At 47.6% G+C, this 7,975-nt stretch overlaps 1 pseudogene across 1 annotated transcript; it reads left to right on the forward strand.

The window, feature by feature from the left end:
* The first annotated feature begins 918 nt into the window (after window positions 1-918).
* LOC311360726 lies at window positions 919-7,718 on the forward strand (annotated as a pseudogene). Its single transcript has 5 exons — window positions 919-1,057; window positions 2,515-3,223; window positions 3,753-3,763; window positions 4,460-4,839; window positions 5,709-7,718. The product of its transcript is annotated as an uncharacterized misc_RNA (transcript).
* Window positions 7,719-7,975: the final 257 nt, after the last annotated feature.

The following is a 7,975-nucleotide window of genomic DNA, read 5'->3' on the forward strand; positions in this document are numbered from 1 at the left end:
TAAAGCTGGTGAAAAGACTAGACTGCGTCGGGTTGGTTGAGAAGGAATTGGGAACCGCGACATGGAGGAAAAAAGGATTGTTGCCCAGGATTGTCCGCCGGAGCCCCGCTGTAGCGGGCAGCGGGGCTGGGCGGGCAGCCCCGGGGGTGGCCAGCGTTCAGCGGGCAGCCCCGGGGGCGGCCAGCGGGGCTCTGACGGACCGCTGCCATGGCAGCGGGGCTGGGTGGGCAGCCCCGGGAGCGGCCAGCATTCAGTGGGCAGCGGGGCTCAGACGGACAATCCTGGGCAACAATCCTTTTCTCCTCCATGTCGCGGTTCCCAATTCCTTCTCAACCAACCCGACGCAGACAACCCCGGGCAACAATCCCTTTCTCCTCCATTTCGCGGTTCAGTCTATACTTAATATTGACGTGGAAGTGGAAGAACCAGAGGCGTCTGAGAATCCAACGCAGTCGTTTGAGAGTCATAATATCATCCGGAGGCGCAAACAGCTTTTGACCATGATAATATATATATTATATTATATAGATATCTAAATATAATATGATATTATTTAGATATAGAGCTCCAGGACTCCCGCCGGAGCACCCGGAGTGTTCAGTGTTCCACTGTAAACACTAGCGCATGGTACCGTGGCCACAAGCTGCTCAGGGCCACACCCCCACCCTCCACTTTGACCCGCCTCTAAAAACTGCACATTTGTGGAGAGCTCATTGTGGGACTGGCTGTGACTGTAACTCTGCACCAAGGCTGAATTTCTTGAACGTCTTCAAGTACTGTATTAGGGGCCCACTAACACCTATATTAAAGCATCCATAAAATAGCATGCCATGGGACCTTTAAAGGTCCATGGGCCTGACAGGAACGCTATAAGTGCTACGAGACAGGAAATTATGTCACAAGTGCAACTCAGAAGGCTGGTGTCCGTGGCATCTGGAACACACCATCAGTCTGACAGATGAGTTCATGAAGCTTTAACCTAGTAGGCCTAAAACACAGTTCATCACGACAGAGCGGGTTCCTCAGGGTTCTGGACGTCCCAGGAGGCGGGAGATAGGTAGGCCTAGTCCATATTATTATATATATCTATGTTATATCATATTCAGGAAGTCGGGATAGGCTTGTGTAGGCAAAACTTGTTTCACTTTCACGTGGAGTGTTTCAGCGATTGAAATCCACTTCTAGAATAGGGTTAGAGTTAGGGAAAGGACCATTATTCTTATTATAGAATAATGGTATAATTATTATATTATTTTTATTATTATAGGTAATTAGCTGGATTTAAGTGGAAACCTTAATGCGGTTAAGGTTAGGCGCGCCCCGCGCTCCCTCTAGCGGCTGCTTTTGGGAGTTCACCACTTTGTCGAGTCACCACGAGTCCGTACGCTCCGCCGGTACTGGTCGATTGTTCAATCGCATGGCCGAAGGCGCTCTGCAAGCCAGCTACAGCTGCTTTGGTAGCAGCCACGGTGTTGACTGTGGCTGGCTGCTATGAATGCGATTAATTTGCCTTCAAAAGGTTTATGGTGACGACGCTAAGTTTAAGGGCTTAGCACAGTGTCTGATGCCAGCCAGACGTGTTGCCACGGTCACGCTTCAAGCACATAGTTTCGGATCTGAGACACGGCAGTAGGTGCAGTCTTCTTCTGAACAGAGGTGTCTCTGCTACGTGCCTTTCATAGAATAAACTTGCAAGAACTAGTTTCAGTTACAGAATACATGCCTTGAAATGTAATTTGTAATGTAATTTTTCAACCACACAGTTCAAAAGTACACATAAAAACAGACCGAATTTTGAAAAAGAGTACAGAAAAATGGGGGGAAAAAACATTGTAAATCAGCCGTGTTCATGTGACTGTCCATGTATAGTGTCAGATCGGATCTATCTCAACGAACTCGCCCTTCTTTGGATATCTAGTGCTTTTCCGGTGTGTCGGTCTGTCCGCGCGTACGCTGAGACAAGAATACAGTGGAGCACGACTGGCAGACGCGCCTTAAAAAGGGCGGTGCGACAGCCCAAGCGACGAATCAATAAGTTGGACTATAAGAGTAAAAATAAATCTGACTGTGGAAAGAATCGAAGATGCAACCTCGTGATTTTAGAGCTGGCGTCACTACCACTTTGGCCACTGTGGCATTTGTGTTCTTGCCTGTTACACTTATATCAAACTATATGACGTTAAAACTAAGGACTTTGTAAATAATGTATCTTATTGGGCTTCATGACATTTAACAAATCAAATAGGCTATATATAATATATAAAATACATTATTTGCTGCAAAGTACAACTAATCGATTTTATTGATACTGATAAAGCAACAATTACATCATTTTAAACTGTACTTCAATAGATACATAATTTGAGGCCCTTTCCCAGAAAATGTTGATAATGTGATTAATGTCAATATTTCTTGTAATCATTTGACAGCCCTTGATAAAAACATGTAAGTATTTGATCTAAAATGAGAGAGAGAGAGAGAGAGGTGTTCACTGTCAACTCTTATTCACTCTAGGTGATCCAAAATGGACGACCCTGTAACTGTGCTGGAACCTGAGATTGAGAAATGGACGAAGGAGGAGGTGTGTCAGTGGTTGACAACCTTGGTCAAAGTCAGCCCGACTCTCGCTCACAGGTTCTTTGAGGAGGGGGTCTCAGGAGAGTTTATCAAGTTCTTTGACAAGGGCGACATTTTGGATCTGACCAAAGAACACGGCACTGCTGTTAAAATGACAGCACACCTGGAACTGTTGAAGCAAGGCCGCACCTTTCAGTCTCCGTCTCCAGAGTACGTGGAGCGATGGAGCAGGGAGCAGGTCTACCAATGGATAACAGAGTATGCAAAGATAGATGGCAAACACGCAGACCAGCTCCTACATGGACACGTGTCTGGGGACTGTCTTGTGTTTCCAGAAGCAGGACTTTGAAGACCCAGAGGTCCTGCTGTGAAGATTATGGCATTGCTTCGAGGTTTGAAGGACAATCCTGAACCTGTCCTGAATGGCGTCGTGAACACCAGCCCATCCCAAGACGGGGCTGCTACATCCTCACCGCCCTGCCCAGGAGAGGAACCACATAGAAAGTTCCAGAAGGCCAGCAAGGTGGCGATCCCAACGCTGCAGAAGACAGAGACCCCCTGGACAGAGACCCCCAGGACACAGACCCCCTGGACACAGACCCCCAGGACACAGACCCCCAGGACACAGACCCCCTGGACACCGACCGTAAGACTTCCTACTTCTTGCATCACAATTTCGATTTAAATGAATCGTTACAAAGGTTTTCATGTTAATAAATTAGTACTGAGCAGCTTGTGATTTGCTACAGTATCAGATACGCTATCGCTCATTATAACACTCACACACAAAGACAAGGATAGCTAAGGAAAATGTAACGCCTAAAACTCATGAACAAAATGGTGGTAACTGTAGCGAAGAATTAGAAAAATTAGAAAAATCACAAGCGGCCCACAAGGTAGTTGGTACCAGTTTTGTACCAGTTATCGGTTTTTAACTTGATTTTGAAGTCTCATTGTCTGTAGTGATCTAAGTTTTCTTTATTGGTCCGGCCATACAACGTAACCGTACTGCTTCAGTCTCTGAAGGACTAGTGCTGCTTGTCGGAAAATGCCTTGGCGATTTTTACCGCTTATCGCTATCGCCATAGCAAAGAGAACAAACAAGATTACCACTTTAAGTTAATAGATTGTATAATTGTAGTAGATTAGATTTTGTCATCTCCACACGGCACAAGGCAGGGGCGGAGTGGGGCACTAGAAGCCACCGGGAGAATTCTGACCGGCCCAGCCCAGCCCACCACCGGCCCACCACCAGCCCAGTGGTGTAGCGATCGCGATTGTTGACGGGATCGCGGACGAGCGCTGAAGTAGAATAATGATGTATAACGCATAGGCCCGGCTTACACACGTCTCGCGGCAGCTCACATTAAATGTGGGCTGGTCCACCTGACCTCGGTGGCCGACCGGCCGACCGGGAAAACTCCCCATCGTCCCGACGGCCACTCCGCCCCTGGCACAAGGATGGATGATATTTTCATAGTGGACAGTTTATGAAACCACTATTATGCCCCTGTGGAGGGGGGCGGCGTCTGGCCTGTAGGGGGAGTATGGAGCACCGGGTCTGCTGGGGCGATTGGGTCTGATTGCGGACAGGTGTCCGCAATCAGACCCAATCTGGAAGTGTGTATTTATGTGTCTGCTTTGCGTTTCAGTAGAGGAGAAACAGAGAGCGGAGAGACGCTCAAGCGGACAGGAGAGACGCTCAAGCGGACAGGAGAGACAGCGGCCAAAGGGGCAGAGAGCCTGGCCGCCGTGTTTTGGACACTACTGATCAATTCCTTTTGCTATATGATTTACTTGTTGTTCGCTTTTGAACATTAAAAGCGAACCGGCTGGATCAATCGCCAACTCTGTCTCCGCCCACTCATTGACCCTGCTACAGCCCCATTGTGCTGCACTGGGGTTACCCAGATGCTTATTGTCACTCATCTCCTCAGGAAGCAGGTTGGTATGTTGACCGTGTGTTTCTGCAGACAGCCCCGTTGCCCCCTAGAGGTCTAGGGCCACCGGGCCCTTTGCTCCTGGGAATCCTGGAAGATCTGGGGAAGGGCGATCTGAAGAAGTTCAGATTCCATCTCAGCGGGCTAAGGATGTCTTCCCATGAGGCCATCCCCAAGAGCTGGCTGGAGGACAAGGACACCACGGACCTGGCTGGAGTCATGCTGCGACACTACGGACCGGACACGGCGCTGCAGGCCATGCTGCAGATTCTACAGATGCTCCCTCTGCGAGATCTTATGACTGACCTGGAACAGAAAATGGGTAAAGAGATCTGATGTGAGAACCTCCCTTGTAAAGGCTGAACATAGAATTCCAGTGATCTGTTGACCTGGGCCATGGTTTCCACTAGCTGGCGTTTACAGACCATTTGCCTAGTGGAATTTTATTTGGCTGGTTAATATAAAGCTTGACAGCCATCTTGTCTAGTAATTCATTAAAACATTTTATTATGATTAATATTTTTAGGCTATTAAAGGTCCCATGACATGCCACCAGGTGTGGTGTGATTAGCCGTTACAAGCCGTTTTGGAAATCTGCCCCTTATGACATATGACAATAAGTTGACTCTACGTTGACTGAAACGTGTCGCCCCGCGACATGTTTCAATGTGCGGTGTGAACACACAGATGGTCAGTTTAGTTGAGATGGTTACTTAAGGTGTTAGGTTAGAGATGGTTAGTTTAGTTGTTGGGTTAGAGATTGTTAGTTTAGGTGTTGGGTTGGGTTAGTTTAGGTGTTGGGTTAGAGATGGTTAGTTTAGGTGTTGGGTTAGAGATGGTTAGTTTAGGTGTTGGGATTCTGAGGGCAGCTGTGCCCCCCAATAACCCTTTGTTAACCAGATGGTAATCTATCGATGAACCTCCTCAGGATGTTATAAAATGGGTTTGCGACCGGCCCTTATCAGTTGGAACACTGTCTGCCTTCCCTTTGGGAGTCAAATACAACCTTCGCCCGAAAACACATCCCCCGAAAGGGGTTCACTGAACACCGGCACATTCCAACAGACACAGAGACACATAATGTGAAAACTGATTTTTACCATCACACCAAGCACAAAGATCAACATTTTAAACGACACTGAGGAGAAGCAGGGTGAAACAAAGCTTCATAAAAATATTTTTCCATCACAGGTCACTGGGTGGTTCTTCAAGAGGAACAAGTCCAGGAGCTGAAGCAGCAGCTGACACCTGACCTCACGGCTCTACAGGACAGAAGGAGGAGACACCAGGAGCTGGAGAAGACGTATGAGGCCATGGTTCTTCACCTCAAGGGACAGCGGGTGAAGACCGAGAGGCGGATCAGAGCAGAGTTTGAACAGCTTCAGCGGTTCCTGAGCGAGGAAGAGGAGGCCAGAGTGGCGGCCCTGAGAGAGGAAGAGGAGCAGAAGAGGAAGAGGATCCTCCTGCAGAGGAAGACCCTTGAGGAGCAGATCCGGTCTCTCTCAGAGGGTCTCTCGGCTGTAGAGGCAGACCTGCAGAAGGACGGCGCGGCGTTCCTCAGCACTTCCACGCGCTCCCGGACCCGCACCAGAACCCTGCTCTCCGGTTCTGATCCCCAGCTGCTTCCTGGAGCGCTGCTGGACGAGGCCAAACACCTGGGAAACCTGGCCCACAGAGTCTGGGAGGAGATGGGGCGGAGGACCACCTTCAGCCCCGTTATTCTGGACCCAAACACTGCATCAAGCTGGCTCTCTCTGTCTGGTGATCTGACCAGCGTGAGACATAGAAATGTATTCCAGAAGGTTCATGACAACCCAGAGAGGTTCAGTAGGTACTTTAATGTTCTGGGTTCTGAGGGCTTCAGCTCAGGGAACACTGCTGGGAGGTGGAGGTGGGAGACCTTCCTGACTGGTTAATTGGTGTTGCTAAAGAGTCAGTGGACAGGAGAGGAGAGTGTACTGCTTCACCAGATAATGGAAACTGGTGTTTACTCCATACCAGTGGAAGGTACAGTCAGGGTACTAATAAAACCCTGACATTAAAGAGGACTCCAGAGAGGATCAGAGTCCAGCTGGACTATGATGGAGGGGATGTGTCCTTCTACGACCCTGAAGACATGACTCATCTACACCCATCAACACACTTTCACTGACAACATCTTCCCTTATTTTAGTGTTAGACCAGCAGGTGAAGCCTGGACCAGAGGTGTTACAGTGTGTGGTGTCTCCTCACACACTCAGCTCTAGGTGTGTGTGTGTGTGTGTGTGTGTGTGTGTGTGTGTGTGTGTGTGTGTGTGTGTGTGTGTGTGTGTGTGTGTGTGTGTGTGTGTGTGTGTGTGTGTGTGTGTGTGTGTGTGTGTGTGTGTGTGTGTGTGTGTGTGTGTGTGTGTTACATCTCCTCATGTTATTTTGTAAGTACTGTTTGCCTGCTAGTCTCTAGTATGTTGAAACATAGTATCATATATAAATGTAATCTATATGTGTGTGTGTATATATGAGTATAGTATCATAGACGGTACAGCAGGGTTCCCCAATTAGTTTTGCCAGAGGGCCAAATTTGGTCAAGCATGCCACGCCAAGGGCCGAGATATCGTTACATTTTTTTAATTCGCTATTTTTATGTGCACATTTTGCTTTAATTATCATTACTATAATTATTAGTAGTAGTTGAAAATACCCTGTGTTAGGAGTCACACAATAATGCTCTCTTGAAACAAAATTTGTCCAAAACCTACCATTAATTTATTAAAATGCCGCTGGAACATCAGCAAACAAAAAGTCCAGCAAACAAACACGCACACAGTGCAGCAGCCCCAAACATAAAAACTTAATAGCATCAGCACAGTGTGTCTTCAACAGGGCATTGGGCCTGGTGCCATCCATCCAGATCAGTGTGTGTTCACATCCACTCTCTTCCCCTCTCTATATGTCTCTCCCTCCCTCTCTAAGAGACACAGGAAGATTTTAGTTAGTTAGCTTTAAAATGTGATACCACAATATGTGACATTAGTTTTAAACTTTTTAAATATGTGTAGCAAATAACATCAGTCTGTAAACAAAAACAACCAAAAACTTTTATTTATTTTTTTTACATATGAATGCCACTGGGTCAGCGCGGGCCGGACATTTGGCTCCTGCGGGCCGGATCTGGCCCGCGGGCCGCTAATTGGGGTTCACTGCGGTACAGGATGGTCAGTGAAGGTCTCAGTGCAGCCTGTGGATCATTAACAGTGAAAGATGAAAGTGTTTTCTTGTTAACGGCTATGAATGTATCGTTCCATTCCTGTTAACCAATTAAAAGTTATTTCTTACAATAAACATTGTTCGGCCTGTTCTATGATTCATGTCTTCCATATCTCCTCCAGACGAAGCCTTCCTAACACGTACAACAGGAAGCCTTCTACACACACACACACACACACACACACACACACACACACATAATCCATTGGCCGAGG

Source organism: Micromesistius poutassou, assembly GCF_964030765.1.
Source record: "Micromesistius poutassou genome assembly, chromosome: 16".
Classification (NCBI taxonomy): domain Eukaryota; kingdom Metazoa; phylum Chordata; class Actinopteri; order Gadiformes; family Gadidae; genus Micromesistius; species Micromesistius poutassou.